Source organism: Podarcis liolepis (genome assembly GCF_965112155.1).
Source record: "Podarcis liolepis genome assembly, chromosome: 5".
Lineage (NCBI taxonomy): Eukaryota > Metazoa > Chordata > Lepidosauria > Squamata > Lacertidae > Podarcis > Podarcis liolepis.
This window is the reverse complement of record NC_139556.1, coordinates 12,981,713-13,007,862: the sequence shown is the minus strand read 5'-3', so window position 1 is coordinate 13,007,862 and position 26,150 is coordinate 12,981,713.

Below are 26,150 nucleotides of genomic sequence, written 5' to 3'. Positions count from 1 at the left end.
CCTTCTGTTTCCACCGCCAAACCTTTCCAGGAAGAATGTGCAACAGTTTAGCAGCATTTTTGAGTGAATTGGAGAATTTCAGATTTTTGCTGAAGTTGTGACCCCGGGGCTTAGAAATTTTTTTTTTCACAGGTTAAGTTGTCGAGGGCTGATTTCATGTCCTATGATAAAAAGCCTTCTGTTTCCAGCGCCGAACCTTTCAGGGGAGAATTTGCAACAGTTTAGCACCATTTTTGTGTTAATTGGAGAATTTCAGATTTTTGCTGTGACCCCGGGGCTTAGAATTTTTTTTTTTCACAGGTTAAATTGTCGAGGGTTGATTTCTTGGCCTATGATAACAAGCCTTCTGTTTCCACCGCCAAACCTTTCAGGGGAGTATTTGCAAAACTTTGGCACCATCTTTGAGTGAATTGGAGAATTTCAGATTTTTGCTGAAGTTGTGACCCTGGGGCTTAGAAATTTTTTTTTTCACAGGTTAAGTTGTCGAGGGCTGATTTCATATCCTATGATAAAAAGCCTTCTGTTTCCACCGCCAAACCTTTCAGAGGAGTATTTGCAACACGTTGGCACCATCTTTGAGTGAATTGGAGAATTTCAGATTTTTGCTGAAGTTGTGACCCCGGGGCTTAGAATTTTTTTTTTTCACAGGTTAAATTGTCGAGGGCTGATTTCATGTCCTATGATAACAAGCCTTCTGTTTCCACCGCCAAACCTTTCAGGGGAGTATTTGCAACAGTTTAGCACCGTTTTTGAGTGAATTGGAGAATTTCAGATTTTTCCTGAAATTGTGACCCCGGGGCTTAGAATTTTTTTTTTTCACAGGTTAAGTTGTCGAGGGCTGATTTCATGTCCTATGATAAAAAGCCTTCTGTTTCCACCGCCAAACCTTTCAGGGGAGTATTTGCAAAACTTTGGCACCATTTTTGTGTGAATTGGAGAATTTCAGATTTTTGCTGTGACCCCGGGGCTTAGAAATTTTTTTTTTCACAGGTTAAATTGTCGAGGGTTGATTTCTTGGCCTATGATAACAAGCCTTCTGTTTCCACCGCCAAACCTTTCAGGGGAGTATTTGCAAAACTTTGGCACCATCTTTGAGTGAATTGGAGAATTTCAGATTTTTGCTGAAATTGTGACCCCGGGGCTTAGAAATTTTTTTTTTCACAGGTTAAGTTGTCGAGGGCTGATTTCATGTCCTATGATAAAAAGCCTTCTGTTTCCACCACCAAACCTTTCAGGGGAGTATTTGCAAAACTTTGGCACCATCTTTGAGTGAATTGGAGAATTTCAGATTTTTTCTGAAATTTTGACCCCGGGGCTTAGAATTTTTTTTTTCACAGGTTAAGTTGTCGGGGGCTGATTTCATGTCCTATGATAAAAAGCCTTCTGTTTCCACCGCCGAACCTTTCAGGGGAGAATGTGCAACAGTTTAGCAGCATTTTTGAGTGAATTGGAGAATTTCAGATTTTTGCTGAAGTTGTGACCCCGGGGCTTAGAAATTTTTTTTTTCACAGGTTAAGTTGTCGAGGGCTGATTTCATGTCCTATGATTAAAAGCCGTCTGTTTGCACCGCCAAACCTTTCCAGGAAGAATGTGCAACAGTTTAACACCATTTTTGAGTGAATTGGAGAATTTCAGATTTTTGCTGAAATTGTGACCCCGGGGCTTAGAATTTTTTTTTTTCACAGGTTAAGTTGTCGAGGGCTGATTTCATGTCCTATGATAAAAAGCCTTCTGTTTCCACCGCCAAACCTTTCAGGGGAGTATTTGCAACACGTTGGCACCATCTTTGAGTGAATTGGAGAATTTCAGATTTTTGCTGAAGTTGTGACCCCGGGGCTTAGAATTTTTTTTTTTCACAGGTTAAGTTGTCGAGGGCTGATTTCATGTCCTATGATAAAAAGCCTTCTGTTTCCACCGCCAAACCTTTCAGGGGAGTATTTGCAACACGTTGGCACCATCTTTGAGTGAATTGGAGAATTTCAGATTTTTGCTGAAGTTGTGACCCCGGGGCTTAGAAATTTTTTTTTTCACAGGTTAAGTTGTCGAGGGCTGATTTCATGTCCTATGATAAAAAGCCTTCTGTTTCCAGCGCTGAACCTTTCAGGGGAGAATTTGCAACAGTTTAGCACCATTTTTGAGTGAATTGGAGAATTTCAGATTTTTGCTGAAATTGTGACCCCGGGGCTTAGAAATTTTTTTTTCACAGGTTAAGTTGTCGAGGGCTGATTTCATGTCCTATGATAAAAAGCCTTCTGTTTCCACCGCCAAACCTTTCCAGGAAGAATGTGCAACAGTTTAGCAGCATTTTTGAGTGAATTGGAGAATTTCAGATTTTTGCTGAAGTTGTGACCCCGGGGCTTAGAAATTTTTTTTTTCACAGGTTAAGTTGTCGAGGGCTGATTTCATGTCCTATGATAAAAAGCTGTCTGTTTCCACCGCCAAACCTTTCAGGGGAGTATTTGCAAAACTTTGGCACCATCTTTGAGTGAATTGGAGAATTTCAGATTTTTGCTGAAATTGTGACCCCGGGGCTTAGAAATTTTTTTTTTCACAGGTTAAGTTGTCAAGGGCTGATTTCATGTCCTATGATAAAAAGCCTTCTGTTTCCACCGCCGAACCTTTCAGGGGAGAATTTGCAACAGTTTAGCAGCATTTTTGAGTGAATTGGAGAATTTCAGATTTTTGCTGAAGTTGTGACCCCGGGGCTTAGAATTTTTTTTTTTCACAGGTTAAGTTGTCGAGGGCTGATTTCATGTCCTATGATAAAAAGCCTTCTGTTTCCACCGCCAAACCTTTCAGGGGAGTATTTGCAACAGTTTAGCACCATTTTTGAGTGAATTGGAGAATTTCAGATTTTTGCTGAAATTGTGACCCCGGGGCTTAGAAATTTTTTTTTTCACAGGTTAAGTTGTCGAGGGCTGATTTCATGTCCTATGATAAAAAGCCTTCTGTTTCCACCGCCAAACCTTTCCAGGAAGAATGTGCAACAGTTTAGCAGCATTTTTGAGTGAATTGGAGAATTTCAGATTTTTGCTGAAGTTGTGACCCCGGGGCTTAGAAATTTTTTTTTTTCACAGGTTAAGTTGTCGAGGGCTGATTTCATGTCCTATGATAAAAAGCTGTCTGTTTCCACCGCCAAACCTTTCAGGGGAGTATTTGCAAAACTTTGGCACCATCTTTGAGTGAATTTGAGAATTTCAGATTTTTGCTGAAATTGTGACCCCGGGGCTTAGAAAATTTTTTTTTCACAGGTTAAGTTGTCAAGGGCTGATTTCATGTCCTATGATAAAAAGCCTTCTGTTTCCACCGCCGAACCTTTCAGGGGAGAATTTGCAACAGTTTAGCAGCATTTTTGAGTGAATTGGAGAATTTCAGATTTTTGCTGAAGTTGTGACCCCGGGGCTTAGAATTTTTTTTTTTCACAGGTTAAGTTGTCGAGGGCTGATTTCATGTCCTATGATAAAAAGCCTTCTGTTTCCACCGCCAAACCTTTCAGGGGAGTATTTGCAACACGTTGGCACCATCTTTGAGTGAATTGGAGAATTTCAGATTTTTGCTGAAGTTGTGACCCCGGGGCTTAGAAATTTTTTTTTTCACAGGTTAAGTTGTCGAGGGCTGATTTCATGTCCTATGATAAAAAGCCTTCTGTTTCCAGCGCTGAACCTTTCAGGGGAGAATTTGCAACAGTTTAGCACCATTTTTGAGTGAATTGGAGAATTTCAGATTTTTGCTGAAATTGTGACCCCGGGGCTTAGAAATTTTTTTTTTCACAGGTTAAGTTGTCGAGGGCTGATTTCATGTCCTATGATAAAAAGCCTTCTGTTTCCACCGCCAAACCTTTCCAGGAAGAATGTGCAACAGTTTAGCAGCATTTTTGAGTGAATTGGAGAATTTCAGATTTTTGCTGAAGTTGTGACCCCGGGGCTTAAAAATTTTTTTTTTCACAGGTTAAGTTGTCGAGGCCTGATTTCATGTCCTATGATAAAAAGCTGTCTGTTTCCACCGCCAAACCTTTCAGGGGAGTATTTGCAAAACTTTGGCACCATCTTTGAGTGAATTGGAGAATTTCAGATTTTTGCTGAAATTGTGACCCCGGGGCTTAGAATTTTTTTTTTTCACAGGTTAAGTTGTCAAGGGCTGATTTCATGTCCTATGATAAAAAGCCTTCTGTTACCACCGCCGAACCTTTCAGGGGAGAATTTGCAACAGTTTAGCAGCATTTTTGAGTGAATTGGAGAATTTCAGATTTTTGCTGAAGTTGTGACCCCGGGGCTTAGAAATTTTTTTTTTCACAGGTTAAGTTGTCGAGGGCTGATTTCATGTCCTATGATAAAAAGCCTTCTGTTTCCACCGCCAAACCTTTCAGGGGAGTATTTGCAAAACTTTGGCACCATTTTTGTGTGAATTGGAGAATTTCAGATTTTTGCTGTGACCCCGGGGCTTAGAAATTTTTTTTTTCACAGGTTAAATTGTCGAGGGTTGATTTCTTGGCCTATGATAACAAGCCTTCTGTTTCCACCGCCAAACCTTTCAGGGGAGTATTTGCAAAACTTTGGCACCATCTTTGAGTGAATTGGAGAATTTCAGATTTTTGCTGAAATTGTGACCCCGGGGCTTAGAATTTTTTTTTTCCACAGGTTAAGTTGTCGAGGGCTGATTTCATGTCCTATGATAAAAAGCCTTCTGTTTCCACCACCAAACCTTTCAGGGGAGTATTTGCAAAACTTTGGCACCATCTTTGAGTGAATTGGAGAATTTCAGATTTTTTCTGAAATTGTGACCCCGGGGCTTAGAAATTCTTTTTTCACAGGTTAAGTTGTCGGGGGCTGATTTCATGTCCTATGATAAAAAGCCTTCTGTTTCCACCGCCGAACCTTTCAGGGGAGAATGTGCAACAGTTTAGCAGCATTTTTGAGTGAATTGGAGAATTTCAGATTTTTGCTGAAGTTGTGACCCCGGGGCTTAGAAATTTTTTTTTTCACAGGTTAAGTTGTCGAGGGCTGATTTCATGTCCTATGATTAAAAGCCGTCTGTTTGCACTGCCAAACCTTTCCAGGAAGAATGTGCAACAGTTTAACACCATTTTTGAGTGAATTGGAGAATTTCAGATTTTTGCTGAAATTGTGACCCCGGGGCTTAGAATTTTTTTTTTTCACAGGTTAAGTTGTCGAGGGCTGATTTCATGTCCTATGATAAAAAGCCTTCTGTTTCCACCGCCAAACCTTTCAGGGGAGTATTTGCAACACGTTGGCAGCATCTTTGAGTGAATTGGAGAATTTCAGATTTTTGCTGAAGTTGTGACCCCGGGGCTTAGAAATTTTTTTTTTCACAGGTTAAGTTGTCAAGGGCTGATTTCATGTCCTATGATAAAAAGCCTTCTGTTTCCAGCGCTGAACCTTTCAGGGGAGAATTTGCAGCAGTTTAGCACCATTTTTGAGTGAATTGGAGAATTTCAGATTTTTGCTGAAATTGTGACCCCGGGGCTTAGAATTTTTTTTTTTCACAGGTTAAGTTGTCGAGGGCTGATTTCATGTCCTATGATAAAAAGCCTTCTGTTTCCACCTCCAAACCTTTCCAGGAAGAATGTGCAACAGTTTAGCAGCATTTTTGAGTGAATTGGAGAATTTCAGATTTTTGCTGAAGTTGTGACCCCGGGGCTTAGAAATTTTTTTTTTCACAGGTTAAGTTGTCGAGGGCTGATTTCATGTCCTATGATAAAAAGCTGTCTGTTTCCACCGCCAAACCTTTCAGGGGAGTATTTGCAAAACTTTGGCACCATCTTTGAGTGAATTGGAGAATTTCAGATTTTTGCTGAAATTGTGACCCCGGGGCTTAGAATTTTTTTTTCACAGGTTAAGTTGTCGAGGCTTGATTTCTTGACCTATGATAAAAAGCCTTCTGTTTCCACCACCAAACCTTTCAGGGGAGTATTTGCAAAACTTTGGCACCATCTTTGAGTGAATTGGAGAATTTCAGATTTTTGCTGAAATTGTGACCCCGGGGCTTAGAAATTTTTTTTTTCACAGGTTAAGTTGTCAAGGGCTGATTTCATGTCCTATGATAAAAAGCCTTCTGTTTCCACTGCCGAACCTTTCAGGGGAGAATTTGCAACAGTTTAGCAGCATTTTTGAGTGAATTGGAGAATTTCAGATTTTTGCTGAAGTTGTGACCCCGGGGCTTAGAAATTTTTTTTTCACAGGTTAAGTTGTCGAGGGCTGATTTCATGTCCTATGATAAAAAGCCTTCTCTTTCCACCGCCGAACCTTTCAGGGGAGAATTTGCAACAGTTTAGCAGCATTTTTGAGTGAATTGGAGAATTTCAGATTTTTGCTGAAGTTTTGACCCCGGGGCTTAGAAATTTTTTTTTTCACAGGTTAAGTTGTCGAGGGCTGATTTCATGTCCTATGATAAAAAGCCGTCTGTTTCCACCGCCAAACATTTCCAGGAAGAATGTGCAACAGTTTAGCACCATTTTTGAGTGAATTGGAGAATTTCAGATTTTTGCTGAAATTGTGACCCCGGGGCTTAGAAATTTTTTTTTTCACAGGTTAAGTTGTCGAGGGCTGATTTCATATCCTATGATAAAAAGCCTTCTGTTTCCACCGCCAAACCTTTCAGGGGAGTATTTGCAACAGTTTAGCAGCATTTTTGAGTGAATTGGAGAATTTCAGATTTTTGCTGAAGTTGTGACCCCGGGGCTTAGAAATTTTTTTTTTCACAGGTTAAGTTGTCGAGGGCTGATTTCATGTCGTATGATAAAAAGCCGTCTGTTTCCACCGCCAAACCTTTCCAGGAAGAATGTGCAACAGTTTAGCACCATTTTTGAGTGAATTGGAGAATTTCAGATTTTTGCTGAAATTGTGACCCCGGGGCTTAGAAATTTTTTTTTTCACAGGTTAAGTTGTCGAGGGCTGATTTCATATCCTATGATAAAAAGCCTTCTGTTTCCACCGCCAAACCTTTCAGGGGAGTATTTGCAACACGTTGGCACCATCTTTGAGTGAATTGGAGAATTTCAGATTTTTGCTGAAGTTGTGACCCCGGGGCTTAGAAATTTTTTTTTTCACAGGTTAAGTTGTCGAGGGCTGATTTCATGTCCTATGATAAAAAGCCTTCTGTTTCCACCGCCAAACCTTTCAGGGGAGTATTTGCAAAACTTTGGCACCATTTTTGTGTGAATTGGAGAATTTCAGATTTTTGCTGTGACCCCGGGGCTTAGAAATTTTTTTTTTCACAGGTTAAATTGTCGAGGGTTGATTTCTTGGCCTATGATAACAAGCCTTCTGTTTCCACCGCCAAACCTTTCAGGGGAGTATTTGCAAAACTTTGGCACCATCTTTGAGTGAATTGGAGAATTTCAGATTTTTGCTGAAATTGTGACCCCGGGGCTTAGAATTTTTTTTTTTCACAGGTTAAGTTGTCGAGGGCTGATTTCATGTCCTATGATAAAAAGCCTTCTGTTTCCACCACCAAACCTTTCAGGGGAGTATTTGCAAAACTTTGGCACCATCTTTGAGTGAATTGGAGAATTTCAGATTTTTGCTGAAATTGTGACCCCGGGGCTTAGAAATTTTTTTTTTCACAGGTTAAGTTGTCGAGGGCTGATTTCATCTCCTATGATTAAAAGCCGTCTGTTTGCACCGCCAAACCTTTCCAGGAAGAATGTGCAACAGTTTAACACCATTTTTGAGTGAATTGGAGAATTTCAGATTTTTGCTGAAATTGTGACCCCGGGGCTTAGAATTTTTTTTTTTCACAGGTTAAGTTGTCGAGGGCTGATTTCATGTCCTATGATAAAAAGCCTTCTGTTTCCACCGCCAAACCTTTCAGGGGAGTATTTGCAACACGTTGGCGCCATCTTTGAGTGAATTGGAGAATTTCAGATTTTTGCTGAAGTTGTGACCCCGGGGCTTAGAAATTTTTTTTTTTCACAGGTTAAGTTGTCGAGGGCTGATTTCATGTCCTATGATAAAAAGCCTTCTGTTTCCAGCGCTGAACCTTTCAGGGGAGAATTTGCAACAGTTTAGCACCATTTTTGAGTGAATTGGAGAATTTCAGATTTTTGCTGAAATTGTGACCCCGGGGCTTAGAAATTTTTTTTTTCACAGGTTAAGTTGTCGAGGGCTGATTTCATGTCCTATGATAAAAAGCCTTCTGTTTCCACCGCCAAACCTTTCCAGGAAGAATGTGCAACAGTTTAGCAGCATTTTTGAGTGAATTGGAGAATTTCAGATTTTTGCTGAAGTTGTGACCCCGTGGGTTAGAAATTTTTTTTTTCACAGGTTAAGTTGTCGAGGGCTGATTTCATGTCCTATGATAAAAAGCCTTCTGTTTCCAGCGCCGAACCTTTCAGGGGAGAATTTGCAACAGTTTAGCACCATTTTTGTGTTAATTGGAGAATTTCAGATTTTTGCTGTGACCCCGGGGCTTAGAATTTTTTTTTTTCACAGGTTAAATTGTCGAGGGTTGATTTCTTGGCCTATGATAACAAGCCTTCTGTTTCCACCGCCAAACCTTTCAGGGGAGTATTTGCAAAACTTTGGCACCATCTTTGAGTGAATTGGAGAATTTCAGATTTTTGCTGAAATTGTGACCCCGGGGCTTAGAATTTTTTTTTTTCACAGGTTAAGTTGTCGAGGGCTGATTTCATGTCCTATGATAAAAAGCCTTCTGTTTCCACCGCCAAACCTTTCAGGGGAGTATTTGCAAAACTTTGGCACCATTTTTGTGTGAATTGGAGAATTTCAGATTTTTGCTGTGACCCCGGGGCTTAGAAATTTTTTTTTTCACAGGTTAAATTGTCGAGGGTTGATTTCTTGGCCTATGATAACAAGCCTTCTGTTTCCACCGCCAAACCTTTCAGGGGAGTATTTGCAAAACTTTGGCACCATCTTTGAGTGAATTGGAGAATTTCAGATTTTTGCTGAAATTGTGACCCCGGGGCTTAGAATTTTTTTTTTTCACAGGTTAAGTTGTCGAGGCTTGATTTCTTGGCCTATGATAAAAAGCCTTCTGTTTCCACCACCAAACCTTTCAGGGGAGTATTTGCAAAACTTTGGCACCATCTTTGAGTGAATTGGAGAATTTCAGATTTTTGCTGAAATTGTGACCCCGGGGCTTAGAAATTTTTTTTTTCACAGGTTAATTTGTCGAGGGCTGATTTCATGTCCTATGATAAAAAGCCTTCTGTTTCCACCGCCAAACCTTTCCAGGAAGAATGTGCAACAGTTTAGCACCATTTTTGAGTGAATTGGAGAATTTCAGATTTTTGCTGTGACCCCGGGGCTTAGAAATTTTTTTTTTCACAGGTTAAGTTGTCGAGGGCTGATTTCATATCCTATGATAACAAGCCTTCTGTTTCCACCGCCAAACCTTTCAGGGGAGTATTTGCAAAACTTTGGCACCATCTTTGAGTGAATTGGAGAATTTCAGATTTTTGCTGAAATTGTGACCCCGGGGCTTAGAATTTTTTTTTTTTAACAGGTTAAGTTGTCGAGGCTTGATTTCTTGGCCTATGATAAAAAGCCTTCTGTTTCCACCACCAAACCTTTCAGGGGCGTATTTGCAAAACTTTGGCACCATCTTTGAGTGAATTGGAGAATTTCAGATTTTTGCTGAAATTGTGACCCCGGGGCTTAGAAATTTTTTTTTCCACAGGTTAAGTTGTCAAGGGCTGATTTCATGTCCTATGATAAAAAGCCTTCTGTTTCCACCGCCAAAACCTTCAGTGGAGTATTTGCAAAACTTTGGCACCATTTTTGAGTGAATTGGAGAATTTCAGATTTTTGCTGAAATTGTGACCCCGGGGCTTAGAAATTTTTTTTTTCACAGGTTAAGTTGTCGAGGGCTGATTTCATGTCCTATGATAAAAAGCCTTCTGTTTCCACCGCCAAAACCTTCAGTGGAGTATTTGCAAAACTTTGGCACCATTTTTGAGTGAATTGGATAATTTCAGATTTTTGCTGAAATTGTGACCCCGGGGCTTAGAAATTTTTTTTTTCACAGGTTAAGTTGTCGAGGGCTGATTTCATGTCCTATGATAAAAAGCCGTCTGTTTCCACCGCCAAACCTTTCCAGGAAGAATGTGCAACAGTTTAGCACCATTTTTTAGTGAATTGGAGAATTTCAGATTTTTGCTGAAATTGTGACCGCGGGGCTTAGAAAATTTTTCTTTCACAGGTTTTGTCTTCGAGGGCTGATTTTATTTCCTATGACAAAAAGGCTTCTGTTTCCAACGCCAAACCTTTCAGGAGAGAATTTGCAACAGTTTGGCACCATTTTTTTGAGAATTGGAGTATTACAGATTTTTGCTGAAATTGTGACCCCGGGGCATAGAATTTTTTTTTTTCACAGGTAAAGTTGTCGAGGGCTGATTTCATTTCCTATGATAAAAAGCCTTCTGTTTCCACCGCCAAACCTTTCAGGAGAGAATTTGCAACAGTTTGGCACCATTTTTTTGAGAGAATTGGAGAATTTCAGATTTTTGCTGAAATTGTGACCCCGGGGCATAGAAAAAATTTTTTTCACAGGTTTTTCTTCGAGGGCTGATTTTATTTCCTATGACTAAAAGGCTTCTGTTTTCACCGCCAAACCTTTCAGGGGAGAATTTGCAACAGTTTGGCACCATTTTTGAGAGAATTGGAGAATTTCAGATTTTTGCTGAAATTGTGACCCCGGGGCTTAGAATTTTTTCCCCCACTGGTTAAGTTGTCGAGGGCTGATTTCATTTCCTATGATAAAAAGCCTTCTGTTTCCACCGCCGAACCTTTCAGGGGAGAATTTGCAACAGTTTAGCAGCATTTTTGAGTGAATTGGAGAATTTCAGATTTTTGCTGAAGTTGTGACCCCGGGGCTTAGAAATTTTTTTTTTCACAGGTTAAGTTGTCGAGGGCTGATTTCATGTCCTATGATAAAAAGCCTTCTGTTTCCACCGCCGAACCTTTCAGGGGAGAATTTGCAACAGTTTAGCAGCATTTTTGAGTGAATTGGAGAATTTCAGATTTTAGCTGAAATTGTGACCCCGGGGCTTAGAAATTTTTTTTTTCACAGGTTAAGTTGTCGAGGGCTGATTTCATATCCTATGATAAAAAGCCTTCTGTTTCCACCGCCAAACCTTTCAGGGGAGTATTTGCAACACGTTGGCTCCATCTTTGAGTGAATTGGAGAATTTCAGATTTTTGCTGAAGTTGTGACCCCGGGGCTTAGAAATTTTTTTTTTCACAGGTTAAATTGTCGAGGGCTGATTTCATGTCCTATGATAACAAGCCTTCTGTTTCCACCGCCAAACCTTTCAGGGGAGTATTTGCAACAGTTTAGCACCGTTTTTGAGTGAATTGGAGAATTTCAGATTTTTGCTGTGACCCCGGGGCTTAGAAATTTTTTTTTTCACAGGTTAAGTTGTCGAGGGCTGATTTCATATCCTATGATAACAAGCCTTCTGTTTCCACCGCCAAACCTTTCAGGGGAGTATTTGCAAAACTTTGGCACCATCTTTGAGTGAATTGGAGAATTTCAGATTTTTGCTGAAATTGTGACCCCGGGGCTTAGAATTTTTTTTTTTCACAGGTTAAGTTGTCGAGGCTTGATTTCTTGGCCTATGATAAAAAGCCTTCTGTTTCCACCACCAAACCTTTCAGGGGAGTATTTGCAAAACTTTGGCACCATCTTTGAGTGAATTGGAGAATTTCAGATTTTTGCTGAAATTGTGACCCCGGGGCTTAGAAATTTTTTTCCCCACAGGTTAAGTTGTCAAGGGCTGATTTCATGTCCTATGATAAAAAGCCTTCTGTTTCCACCGCCAAAACCTTCAGTGGAGTATTTGCAAAACTTTGGCACCATTTTTGAGTGAATTGGAGAATTTCAGATTTTTGCTGAAATTGTGACCCCGGGGCTTAGAAATTTTTTTTTTCACAGGTTAAGTTGTCGAGGGCTGATTTCATGTCCTATGATAAAAAGCCTTCTGTTTCCACCGCCAAAACCTTCAGTGGAGTATTTGCAAAACTTTGGCACCATTTTTGAGTGAATTGGAGAATTTCAGATTTTTGCTGAAATTGTGACCCCGGGGCTTAGAATTTTTTTTTTTCACAGGTTAAGTTGTCGAGGGCTGATTTCATGTCCTATGATAAAAAGCCGTCTGTTTCCACCGCCAAACCTTTCCAGGAAGAATGTGCAACAGTTTAGCACCATTTTTTAGTGAATTGGAGAATTTCAGATTTTTGCTGAAATTGTGACCGCGGGGCTTAGAAAATTTTTCTTTCACAGGTTTTGTCTTCGAGGGCTGATTTTATTTCCTATGACAAAAAGGCTTCTGTTTCCAACGCCAAACCTTTCAGGAGAGAATTTGCAACAGTTTGGCACCATTTTTTTGAGAATTGGAGTATTACAGATTTTTGCTGAAATTGTGACCCCGGGGCATAGAAAAAATTTTTTTCACAGGTTTTTCTTCGAGGGCTGATTTTATTTCCTATGATAAAAAGCCTTCTGTTTCCACCGCCAAACCTTTCAGGAGAGAATTTGCAACAGTTTGGCACCATTTTTTTGAGAGAATTGGAGAATTTCAGATTTTTGCTGAAATTGTGACCCCGGGGCTTAGAAATTTTTTTCCCCACAGGTTAAGTTGTCAAGGGCTGATTTCATGTCCTATGATAAAAAGCCTTCTGTTTCCACCGCCAAAACCTTCAGTGGAGTATTTGCAAAACTTTGGCACCATTTTTGAGTGAATTGGAGAATTTCAGATTTTTGCTGAAATTGTGACCCAGGGCCTTAGAAATTTTTTTTTTCACAGGTTAAGTTGTCGAGGGCTGATTTCATGTCCTATGATAAAAAGCCTTCTGTTTCCACCGCCAAAACCTTCAGTGGAGTATTTGCAAAACTTTGGCACCATTTTTGAGTGAATTGGAGAATTTCAGATTTTTGCTGAAATTGTGACCCCGGGGCTTAGAATTTTTTTTTTTCACAGGTTAAGTTGTCGAGGGCTGATTTCATGTCCTATGATAAAAAGCCGTCTGTTTCCACCGCCAAACCTTTCCAGGAAGAATGTGCAACAGTTTAGCACCATTTTTTAGTGAATTGGAGAATTTCAGATTTTTGCTGAAATTGTGACCGCGGGGCTTAGAAAATTTTTCTTTCACAGGTTTTGTCTTCGAGGGCTGATTTTATTTCCTATGACAAAAAGGCTTCTGTTTCCAACGCCAAACCTTTCAGGAGAGAATTTGCAACAGTTTGGCACCATTTTTTTGAGAATTGGAGTATTACAGATTTTTGCTGAAATTGTGACCCCGGGGCATAGAAAAAATTTTTTTCACAGGTTTTTCTTCGAGGGCTGATTTTATTTCCTATGATAAAAAGCCTTCTGTTTCCACCGCCAAACCTTTCAGGAGAGAATTTGCAACAGTTTGGCACCATTTTTTTGAGAGAATTGGAGAATTTCAGATTTTTGCTGAAATTGTGACCCCGGGGCTTAGAATTTTTTCCCCCACTGGTTAAGTTGTCGAGGGCTGATTTCATGTGCTATGATAAAAAGCCTTCTGTTTCCACCGCCAAACCTTTCAGGGGAGTATTTGCAAAACTTTGGCACCATTTTTGAGTGAATTGGAGAATTTCAGATTTTTGCTGAAGTTGTGACCCCGGGGCTTAGAAATTTTTTTTTTACAGGTTAAGTTGTCGAGGGCTGATTTCATGTCCTATGATAAAAAGCCATCTGTTTCCACCGCCGCACCTTTCAGGGGAGTATTTGCAAAACTTTGGCACCATTTTTGAGTGAATTGGAGAATTTCAGATTTTTGCTGAAATTGTGACCCCGGGGCTTAGAAATTTTTTTTTTCACAGGTTAAGTTGTCGAGGGCTGATTTCATGTCCTATGATAAAAAGCCTTCTGTTTCCACCGCCGAACCTTTCAGGGGAGAATTTGCAACAGTTTAGCAGCATTTTTGAGTGAATTGGAGAATTTCAGATTTTTGCTGAAGTTGTGACCCCGGGGCTTAGAAATTTTTTTTTTCACAGGTTAAGTTGTCGAGGGCTGATTTCATGTCCTATGATAAAAAGCCTTCTGTTTCCACCGCCGAACCTTTCAGGGGAGAATTTGCAACAGTTTAGCAGCATTTTTGAGTGAATTGGAGAATTTCAGATTTTTGCTGAAGTTGTGACCCCGGGGCTTAGAAATTTTTTTTTTCACAGGTTAAGTTGTCGAGGGCTGATTTCATGTCCTATGATAAAAAGCCGTCTGTTTCCACCGCCAAACATTTCCAGGAAGAATGTGCAACAGTTTAGCACCATTTTTGAGTGAATTGGAGAATTTCAGATTTTAGCTGAAATTGTGACCCCGGGGCTTAGAAATTTTTTTTTTCACAGGTAAAGTTGTCGAGGGCTGATTTCATATCCTATGATAAAAAGCCTTCTGTTTCCACCGCCAAACCTTTCAGGGGAGTATTTGCAACACGTTGGCACCATCTTTGAGTGAATTGGAGAATTTCAGATTTTTGCTGAAGTTGTGACCCCGGGGCTTAGAAATTTTTTTTTTCACAGGTTAAATTGTCGAGGGCTGATTTCATGTCCTATGATAACAAGCCTTCTGTTTCCACCGCCAAACCTTTCAGGGGAGTATTTGCAACAGTTTAGCACCGTTTTTGAGTGAATTGGAGAATTTCAGATTTTTGCTGAAATTGTGACCCCGGGGCTTAGAAATTTTTTTTTTCACAGGTTCAGTTGTCGAGGGCTGATTTCATGTCCTATGATAAAAAGCCTTCTGTTTCCACCGCCAAACCTTTCAGGGGAGTATTTGCAAAACTTTGGCACCATTTTTGTGTGAATTGGAGAATTTCAGATTTTTGCTGTGACCCCGGGGCTTAGAAATTTTTTTTTTCACAGGTTAAATTGTCGAGGGTTGATTACTTGGCCTATGATAACAAGCCTTCTGTTTCCACCGCCAAACCTTTCAGGGGAGTATTTGCAAAACTTTGGCACCATCTTTGAGTGAATTGGAGAATTTCAGATTTTTGCTGAAATTGTGACCCCGGGGCTTAGAAATTTTTTTTTCCACAGGTTAAGTTGTCAAGGGCTGATTTCATGTCCTATGATAAAAAGCCTTCTGTTTCCACCGCCGAACCTTTCAGGGGAGAATTTGCAACAGTTTAGCACCATTTTTGAGTGAATTGGAGAATTTCAGATTTTTGCTGAAATTGTGACCCCGGGGCTTAGAATTTTTTTTTTTCACAGGTTAAGTTGTCGAGGGCTGATTTCATGTCCTATGATAAAAAGCCTTCTGTTTCCACCGCCAAAACCTTCAGTGGAGTATTTGCAAAACTTTGGCACCATTTTTGAGTGAATTGGAGAATTTCAGATTTTTGCTGAAATTGTGACCCCGGGGCTTAGAAATTTTTTTTTTCACAGGTTAAGTTGTCGAGGGCTGATTTCATGTCCTATGATAAAAAGCCGTCTGTTTCCACCGCCAAACCTTTCCAGGAAGAATGTGCAACAGTTTAGCACCATTTTTTAGTGAATTGGAGAATTTCAGATTTTTGCTGAAATTGTGACCGCGGGGCTTAGAAAATTTTTCTTTCACAGGTTTTGTCTTCGAGGGCTGATTTTATTTCCTATGACAAAAAGGCTTCTGTTTCCAACGCCAAACCTTTCAGGAGAGAATTTGCAACAGTTTGGCACCATTTTTTTGAGAATTGGAGTATTACAGATTTTTGCTGAAATTGTGACCCCGGGGCATAGAATTTTTTTTTTTTTCACAGGTAAAGTTGTCGAGGGCTGATTTCATTTCCTATGATAAAAAGCCTTCTGTTTCCACCGCCAAACCTTTCAGGAGAGAATTTGCAACAGTTTTGCACCATTTTTTTGAGAGAATTGTAGAATTTCAGATTTTTGCTGAAATTGTGACCCCGGGGCATAGAAAAAAATTTTTTCACAGGTTTTTCTTCGAGGGCTGATTTTATTTCCTATGACTAAAAGGCTTCTGTTTTCACCGCCAAACCTTTCAGGGGAGAATTTGCAACAGTTTGGCACCATTTTTGAGTGAATTGGAGAATTTCAGATTTTTGCTGAAGTTGTGACCCCGGGGCTTAGAAATTTTTTTTTTCACAGGTTAAATTGTCGAGGGTTGATTTCTTGGCCTATGATAAAAAGCCTTCTGTTTCCACCGCCAAACCTTTCAGGGGAGTATTTGCAACACGTTGGCACCATTTTTTAGTGAATTGGAGAATTTCAGATTTTTGCTGAAATTGTGACCCCGGGGCTTAGAAATTTTTTTTTTACAGGTTAAGTTGTCGAGGGCTGATTTCATGTGCTATGATAAAAAGCCTTCTGTTTCCACCGCCAAACCTTTCAGGGGAGTATTTGCAAAATTTTGGCACCATTTTTGAGTGAATTGGAGAATTTCAGATTTTTGCTGAAGTTGTGACCCCGGGGCTTAGAAATTTTTTTTTTACAGGTTAAGTTGTCGAGGGCTGATTTCATGTCCTATGATAAAAAGCCGTCTGTTTCCACCGCCGAACCTTTCAGGGGAGTATTTGCAAAACTTTGGCACCATTTTTGAGTGAATTGGAGAATTTCAGATTTTTGCTGAAATTGTGACCCCGGGGCTTAGAAATTTTTTTTTTCACAGGTTAAGTTGTCGAGGGCTGATTTCATGTCCTATGATAAAAAGCCTTCTGTTTCCACCGCCAAAACCTTCAGTGGAGTATTTGCAAAACTTTGGCACCATTTTTGAGTGAATTGGAGAATTTCAGATTTTTGCTGAAGTTGTGACCCCGGGGCTTAGAATTTTTTTTTTCAGAGGTTAAGTTGTCGAGGGTTGATTTCTTGGCCTATGATAAAAAGCCTTCTTTTTCCACCGCCAAAACTTTCAGGGGAGAATTTACAACAGTTTAGCACCATTTTTGAGTGAATTGGAGAATTTCAGATTTTTGCTGAAATTGTGACCCCGGGGCTTAGAAATTTTTTTTTTCACAGGTTAAGTTGTCGAGGGCTGATTTCTTGGCCTATGATAAAAAGCCTTCTGTTTCCACCGCCAAACCTTTCAGGAGAGAATTTGCAACAGTTTGGCACCATTTTTTAGTGAATTGGAGAATTTCAGATTTTTGCTGAAATTGTGACCGCGGGGCTTAGAAAATTTTTCTTTAACAGGTTTTGTCTTCGAGGGCTGATTTTATTTCCTATGACAAAAAGCCTTCTGTTTCCAACGCCAAACCTTTCAGGAGAGAATTTGCAACAGTTTGGCACCATTTTTTTGAGAATTGGAGTATTACAGATTTTTGCTGAAATTGTGACCCCGGGGCATAGAATTTTTTTTTTTTTCCACAGGTAAAGTTGTCGAGGGCTGATTTCATTTCCTATGATAAAAAACCTTCTGTTTCCACCGCCAAACCTTTCAGGAGAGAATTTGCAACAGTTTGGCACCATTTTTTTGAGAGAATTGGAGAATTTCAGATTTTTGCTAAAATTGTGACCCCGGGGCATAGAAAAAAAAATTTTTCACAGGTTTTTTCTTCGAGGGCTGATTTTATTTCCTATGACTAAAAGGCTTCTGTTTTCACCGCCAAACCTTTCAGGGGAGAATTTGCAACAGTTTGGCACCATTTTTGAGAGAATTGGAGAATTTCAGATTTTTGCTGAAATTGTGACCCCGGGGCTTAGAATTTTTTCCCCCACTGGTTAAGTTGTCGAGGGCTGATTTCATGTGCTATGATAAAAAGCCTTCTGTTTCCACCGCCAAACCTTTCAGGGGAGTATTTGCAAAACTTTGGCACCATTTTTGAGTGAATTGGAGAATTTCAGATTTTTGCTGAAGTTGTGACCCCGGGGCTTAGAAATTTTTTTTTTCACAGGTTAAATTGTCGAGGGTTGATTTCTTGGCCTATGATAACAAGCCTTCTGTTTCCACCGCCAAACCTTTCAGGGGACTATTTGCAAAACTTTGGCACCATCTTTGAGTGAATTGGAGAATTTCAGATTTTTGCTGAAATTGTGACGCCAGGGCTTAGAAATTTTTTTTTTCACAGGTTAAGTTGTCGAGGCTTGATTTCTTGGCCTATGATAAAAAGCCTTCTGTTTCCACCGCCAAACCTTTCAGGAGAGAATTTGCAACAGTTTGGCACCATTTTTGAGAGAATTGGAGAATTTCAGATTTTTGCTGAAATTGTGACCCCGGGGCTTAGAATTTTTTCCCCCACTGGTTAAGTTGTCGAGGGCTGATTTCATGTCCTATGATAAAAAGCCTCCTGTTTCCACCGCCAAACCTTTCAGGGGAGTGTTTGCAAAACTTTGGCACCATTTTTGAGTGAATTGGAGAATTTCAGATTTTTGCTGAAGTTGTGACCTCGGGGCTTAGAATTTTTTTTTTTTCACAGGTTAAATTGTCGAGGGTTGATTTCTTGGCCTATGATAACAAGCCTTCTGTTTCCACCGCCAAACCTTTCAGGGGAGTATTTGCAAAACTTTGGCACCATTTTTGAGTGAATTGGAGAATTTCAGATTTTTGCTGAAGTTGTGACCCCGGGGCTTAGAAATTTTTTTTTTCACAGGTTAAGTTGTCGAGGGCTGATTTCATGTCCTATGATAAAAAGCCTTCTGTTTCCAGAGCTGAACCTTTCACGGGAGAATTTGCAACAGTTTAGCACCATTTTTAAGTGAATTGGAGAATTTCAGATTTTTGCTGAAATTGTGACCCCGGGGCTTAGAAATTTTTTTTTTCACAGGTTAAGTTGTCGAGGGCTGATTTCATGTCCTATGATAAAAAGCCTTCTGTTTCCACCGCCGAACCTTTCAGGGGAGAATTTGCAACAGTTTAGCAGCATTTTTGAGTGAATTGGAGAATTTCAGATTTTTGCTGAAGTTGTGACCCCGGGGCTTAGAAATTTTTTTTTTCACAGGTTAAGTTGTCGAGGGTTGATTTCATGTCCTATGATAAAAAGCCGTCTGTTTCCACCGCCAAACATTTCCAGGAAGAATGTGCAACAGTTTAGCACCATTTTTGAGTGAATTGGAGAATTTCAGATTTTAGCTGAAATTGTGACCCCGGGGCTTAGAAATTTTTTTTTTCACAGGTAAAGTTGTCGAGGGCTGATTTCATATCCTTTGATAAAAAGCCTTCTGTTTCCACCGCCAAACCTTTCAGGGGAGAATTTGCAACACGTTGGCACCATCTTTGAGTGAATTGGAGAATTTCAGATTTTTGCTGAAGTTGTGACCCCGGGGCTTAGAAATTTTTTTTTTCACAGGTTAAATTGTCGAGGGCTGATTTCATGTCCTATGATAACAAGCCTTCTGTTTCCACCGCCAAACCTTTCAGGGGAGTATTTGCAACAGTTTAGCACCGTTTTTGAGTGAATTGGAGAATTTCAGATTTTTGCTGAAATTGTGACCCCGGGGCTTAGAAATTTTTTTTTTCACAGGTTAAGTTGTCGAGGGCTGATTTCATGTCCTATGATAAAAAGCCTTCTGTTTCCACCGCCAAACCTTTCAGGGGAGTATTTGCAAAACTTTGGCACCATTTTTGTGTGAATTGGAGAATTTCAGATTTTTGCTGTGACCCCGGGGCTTAGAAATTTTTTTTTTCACAGGTTAAATTGTCGAGGGTTGATTTCTTGGCCTATGATAACAAGCCATCTGTTTCCACCGCCAAACCTTTCAGGGGAGTATTTGCAAAACTTTGGCACCATCTTTGAGTGAATTGGAGAATTTCAGATTTTTGCTGAAATTGTGACGCCGGGGCTTAGAAATTTTTTTTTTCACAGGTTAAGTTGTCGAGGGTTGATTTCTTGGCCTATGATAACAAGCCTTCTGTTTCCACCGCCAAACCTTTCAGGGGAGTATTTGCAAAACTTTGGCACCATCTTTGAGTGAATTGGAGAATTTCAGATTTTTGCTGAAATTGTGACCCCGGGGCTTAGAAATTTTTTTTTCCACAGGTTAAGTTGTCAAGGGCTGATTTCATGTCCTATGATAAAAAGCCTTCTGTTTCCACCGCCAAAACCTTCAGTGGAGTATTTGCAAAACTTTGGCACCATTTTTGAGTGAATTGGAGAATTTCAGATTTTTGCTGAAATTGTGACCCCGGGGCTTAGAAATTTTTTTTTTCACAGGTTAAGTTGTCGAGGGCTGATTTCATGTCCTATGATAAAAAGCCGTCTGTTTCCACCGCCAAACCTTTCCAGGAAGAATGTGCAACAGTTTAGCACCATTTTTTAGTGAATTGGAGAATTTCAGATTTTTGCTGAAATTGTGACAGCGGGGCTTAGAAAATTTTTCTTTCACAGGTTTTGTCTTCGAGGGCTGATTTTATTTCCTATGACAAAAAGGCTTCTGTTTCCAACGCCAAACCTTTCAGGAGAGAATTTGCAACAGTTTGGCACCATTTTTTTGAGATTTGGAGTATTACAGATTTTTGCTGAAATTGTGACCCCGGGGCATAGAATTTTTTTTTTTCACAGGTAAAGTTGTCGAGGGCTGATTTCATTTCCTATGATAAAAAGCCTTCTGTTTCCACCGCCAAACCTTTCAGGAGAGAATTTGCAACAGTTTGGCACCATTTTTTTGAGAGAATTGGAGAATTTCAGATTTTTGCTGAAATTGTGACCCCGGGGCATAGAAAAATTTTTTTTCACAGGTTTTTCTTCGAGGGCTGATTTTATTTCCTATGACTAAAAGGCTTCTGTTTTCACCGCCAAACCTTTCAGGGGAGAATTTGCAACAGTTTGGCACCATTTTTGAGAGAATTGGAGAATTTCAGATTTTTGCTGAAGTTGTGACCCCGGGGCTTAGAATTTTTTCCCCCACTGGTTAAGTTGTCGAGGGCTGATTTCATGTCCTATGATAAAAAGCCTTCTGTTTCCACCGCCAAACCTTTCAGGGGAGTATTTGCAAGACTTTGGCACCATTTTTGAGTGAATTGGAGAATTTCAGATTTTTGCTGAAGTTGTGACCCCGGGGCTTAGAAATTTTTTTTTTCACAGGTTAAGTTGTCGAGGGCTGATTTCATATCCTTTGATAAAAAGCCTTCTGTTTCCACCGCCAAACCTTTCAGGGGAGTATTTGCAACACGTTGGCACCATCTTTGAGTGAATTGGAGAATTTCAGATTTTTGCTGAAGTTGTGACCCCGGGGCTTAGAATTTTTTTTTTTCACAGGTTAAATTGTCGAGGGCTGATTTCATGTCCTATGATAACAAGCCTTCTGTTTCCACCGCCAAACCTTTCAGGGGAGTATTTGCAACAGTTTAGCACCGTTTTTGAGTGAATTGGAGAATTTCAGATTTTTGCTGAAATTGTGACCCCGGGGCTTAGAAATTTTTTTTTCCACAGGTTAAGTTGTCGAGGGCTGATTTCATGTCCTATGATAAAAAGCCTTCTGTTTCCACCGCCAAACCTTTCAGGGGAGTATTTGCAAAACTTTGGCACCATTTTTGTGTGAATTGGAGAATTTCAGATTTTTGCTGTGACCCCGGGGCTTAGAAATTTTTTTTTTCACAGGTTAAATGTCGAGGGTTGATTTCTTGGCCTATGATAACAAGCCTTCTGTTTCCACCGCCAAACCTTTCAGGGGAGTATTTGCAAAACTTTGGCACCATCTTTGAGTGAATTGGAGAATTTCAGATTTTTGCTGAAATTGTGACCCCGGGGCTTAGAATTTTGTTTTTCCACAGGTTAAGTTGTCGAGGCTTGATTTCTTGGCCTATGATAAAATGCCTTCTGTTTCCACCACCAAACCTTTCAGGGGAGTATTTGCAAAACTTTGGCACCATCTTTGAGTGAATTGGAGAATTTCAGATTTTTGCTGAAATTGTGACCCCGGGGCTTAGAAATTTTTTTTTCCACAGGTTAAGTTGTCAAGGGCTGATTTCATGTCCTATGATAAAAAGCCTTCTGTTTCCACCGCCGAACCTTTCAGGGGAGAATTTGCAACAGTTTAGCACCATTTTTGAGTGAATTGGAGAATTTCAGATTTTTGCTGAAATTGTGACCCCGGGGCTTAGAAATTTTTTTTTTCACAGGTTAAGTTGTCGAGGGCTGATTTCATGTCCTATGATAAAAAGCCTTCTGTTTCCACCGCCAAAACCTTCAGTGGAGTATTTGCAAAACTTTGGCACCATTTTTGAGTGAATTGGAGAATTTCAGATTTTTGCTGAAATTGTGACCCCGGGGCTTAGAAATTTTTTTTTTCACAGGTTAAGTTGTCGAGGGCTGATTTCATGTCCTATGATAAAAAGCCGTCTGTTTCCACCGCCAAACCTTTCCAGGAAGAATGTGCAACAGTTTAGCACCATTTTTTAGTGAATTGGAGAATTTCAGATTTTTGCTGAAATTGTGACCGCGGGGCTTAGAAAATTTTTCTTTCACAGGTTTTGTCTTCGAGGGCTGATTTCATTTCCTATGACAAAAAGGCTTCTGTTTCCAACGCCAAACCTTTCAGGAGAGAATTTGCAACAGTTTGGCACCATTTTTTTGAGATTTGGAGTATTACAGATTTTTGCTGAAATTGTGACCCCGGGGCATAGAATTTTTTTTTTTCACAGGTAAAGTTGTCGAGGGCTGATTTCATTTCCTATGATAAAAAGCCTTCTGTTTCCACCGCCAAACCTTTCAGGAGAGAATTTGCAACAGTTTGGCACCATTTTTTTGAGAGAATTGGAGAATTTCAGATTTTTGCTGAAATTGTGACCCCGGGGCATAGAAAAAAAATTTTTCACAGGTTTTTCTTCGAGGGCTGATTTTATTTCCTATGACTAAAAGGCTTCTGTTTTTACCGCCAAACCTTTCAGGGGAGAATTTGCAACAGTTTGGCACCATTTTTGAGAGAATTGGAGAATTTCAGATTTTTGCTGAAGTTGTGACCCCGGGGCTTAGAATTTTTTCCCCCACTGGTTAAGTTGTCGAGGGCTGATTTCATGTCCTATGATAAAAAGCCTTCTGTTTCCACCGCCAAACCTTTCAGGGGAGTATTTGCAAAACTTTGGCACCATTTTTGAGTGAATTGGAGAATTTCAGATTTTTGCTGAAGTTGTGACCCCGGGGCTTAGAAATTTTTTTTTTCACAGGTTAAATTGTCGAGGGTTGATTTCTTGGCCTATGATAAAAAGCCTTCTGTTTCCACCGCCAAACCTTTCAGGGGAGTATTTGCAAAACTTTGGCACCATCTTTGAGTGAATTGGAGAATTTCAGATTTTTGCTGAAATTGTGACCCCGGGGCTTAGAAATTTTTTTTTTCACAGGTTAAGTTGTCAAGGGCTGATTTCATGTCCTATGATAAAAAGCCTTCTGTTTCCACCGCCGAACCTTTCAGGGGAGAATTTGCAACAGTTTAGCACCATTTTTGAGTGAATTGGAGAATTTCAGAATTTTTCCGGAAATTGTGACCCCGGGGCTTAGAAATTTTTTTTTTCACAGGTTAAGTTGTCGAGGGCTGATTTCATGTGCTATGATAAAAAGCCTTCTGTTTCCACCGCCAAACCTTTCAGGGGAGTATTTACAAAACTTTGGCACCATTTTTGAGTGAATTGGAGAATTTCAGATTTTTGCTGAAGTTGTGACCCCGGGGCTTAGAAATTTTTTTTTTTTACAGGTTAAGTTGTCGAGGACTGATTTCATTTCCTATGATAAAAAGCCTTCTGTTTCCACCGCCAAACCTTTCAGGAGAGAATTTGCAACAGTTTGGCACCATTTTTTTGAGAGAATTGGAGAATTTCAGATTTTTGCTGAAATTGTGACCCCGGGGCATAGAAAAAATTTTTTTCACAGGTTTTTCTTCGAGGGCTGATTTTATTTCCTATGACTAAAAGGCTTCTGTTTTCACCGCCAAACCTTTCAGGGGAGAATTTGCAACAGTTTGGCACCATTTTTGAGAGAATTGGAGAATTTCAGATTTTTGCTGAAGTTGTGACCCCGGGGCTTAGAATTTTTTCCCCCACTGGTTAAGTTGTCGAGGGCTGATTTCATGTCCTATGATAAAAAGCCTTCTGTTTCCACCGCCAAACCTTTCAGGGGAGTATTTGCAAAACTTTGGCACCATTTTTGAGTGAATTGGAGAATTTCAGATTTTTGCTGAAGTTGTGACCCCGGGGCTTAGAAATTTTTTTTTCACAGGTTAAATTGTCGAGGGTTGATTTCTTGGCCTATGATAAAAAGCCTTCTGTTTCCACCGCCAAACCTTTCAGGGGAGTATTTGCAAAACTTTGGCACCATCTTTGAGTGAATTGGAGAATTTCAGATTTTTGCTGAAATTGTGACCCCGGGGCTTAGAAATTTTTTTTTTCACAGGTTAAGTTGTCAAGGGCTGATTTCATGTCCTATGATAAAAAGCCTTCTGTTTCCACCGCCGAACCTTTCAGGGGAGAATTTGCAACAGTTTAGCACCATTTTTGAGTGAATTGGAGAATTTCAGAATTTTTCCGGAAATTGTGACCCCGGGGCTTAGAAATTTTTTTTTTCACAGGTTAAGTTGTCGAGGGCTGATTTCATGTGCTATGATAAAAAGCCTTCTGTTTCCACCGCCAAACCTTTCAGGGGAGTATTTACAAAACTTTGGCACCATTTTTGAGTGAATTGGAGAATTTCAGATTTTTGCTGAAGTTGTGACCCCGGGGCTTAGAAATTTTTTTTTTTTACAGGTTAAGTTGTCGAGGGCTGATTTCATGTCCTATGATAAAAAGCCATCTATTTCCACCGCCGAACCGTTCAGGGGAGTATTTGCAAAACTTTGGCACCATTTTTGAGTGAATTGGAGAATTTCAGATTTTTGCTGAAATTGTGACCCCGGGGCTTAGAAATTTTTTTTTTCACAGGTTAAGTTGTCGAGGGCTGATTTCATGTCCTATGATAAAAAGCCTTCTGTTTCCACCGCCAAAACCTTCAGTGGAGTATTTGCAAAACTTTGGCACAATCTTTGAGTGAATTGGAGAATTTCAGATTTTTGCTGAAATTGTGACCCCGGGGCTTAGAAATTTTTTTTTCCACAGGTTAAGTTGTCAAGGGCTGATTTCATGTCCTATGATAAAAAGCCTTCTGTTTCCACCGCCGAACCTTTCAGGGGAGAATTTGCAACAGTTTAGCAGCATTTTTGAGTGAATTGGAGAATTTCAGATTTTTGCTGAAGTTGTGACCCCGGGGCTTAGAATTTTTTCCCCCACTGGTTAAGTTGTCGAGGGCTGATTTCATGTCCTATGATAAAAAGCCTTCTGTTTCCACCGCCAAACCTTTCAGGGGAGTATTTGCAAAACTTTGGCACCATTTTTGAGTGAATTGGAGAATTTCAGATTTTTGCTGAAGTTGTGACCCCGGGGCTTAGAAATTTTTTTTTTCACAGGTTAAATTGTCGAGGGTTGATTTCTTGGCCTATGATAAAAAGCCTTCTGTTTCCACCGCCAAACCTTTCAGGGGAGTATTTGCAAAACTTTGGCACCATCTTTGAGTGAATTGGAGAATTTCAGATTTTTGCTGAAATTGTGACCCCGGGGCTTAGAAATTTTTTTTTTCACAGGTTAAGTTGTCCAGGGCTGATTTCATGTCCTATGATAAAAAGCCTTCTGTTTCCACCGCCGAACCTTTCAGGGGAGAATTTGCAACAGTTTAGCACCATTTTTGAGTGAATTGGAGAATTTCAGAATTTTTCCGGAAATTGTGACCCCGGGGCTTAGAAATTTTTTTTTTCACAGGTTAAGTTGTCGAGGGCTGATTTCATGTGCTATGATAAAAAGCCTTCTGTTTCCACCGCCAAACCTTTCAGGGGAGTATTTACAAAACTTTGGCACCATTTTTGAGTGAATTGGAGAATTTCAGATTTTTGCTGAAGTTGTGACCCCGGGGCTTAGAAATTTTTTTTTTTTACAGGTTAAGTTGTCGAGGGCTGATTTCATGTCCTATGATAAAAAGCCATCTATTTCCACCGCCGAACCTTTCAGGGGAGTATTTGCAAAACTTTGGCACCATTTTTGAGTGAATTGGAGAATTTCAGATTTTTGCTGAAATTGTGACCCCGGGGCTTAGAAATTTTTTTTTTCACAGGTTAAGTTGTCGAGGGCTGATTTCATGTCCTATGATAAAAAGCCTTCTGTTTCCACCGCCAAAACCTTCAGTGGAGTATTTGCAAAACTTTGGCACAATCTTTGAGTGAATTGGAGAATTTCAGATTTTTGCTGAAATTGTGACCCCGGGGCT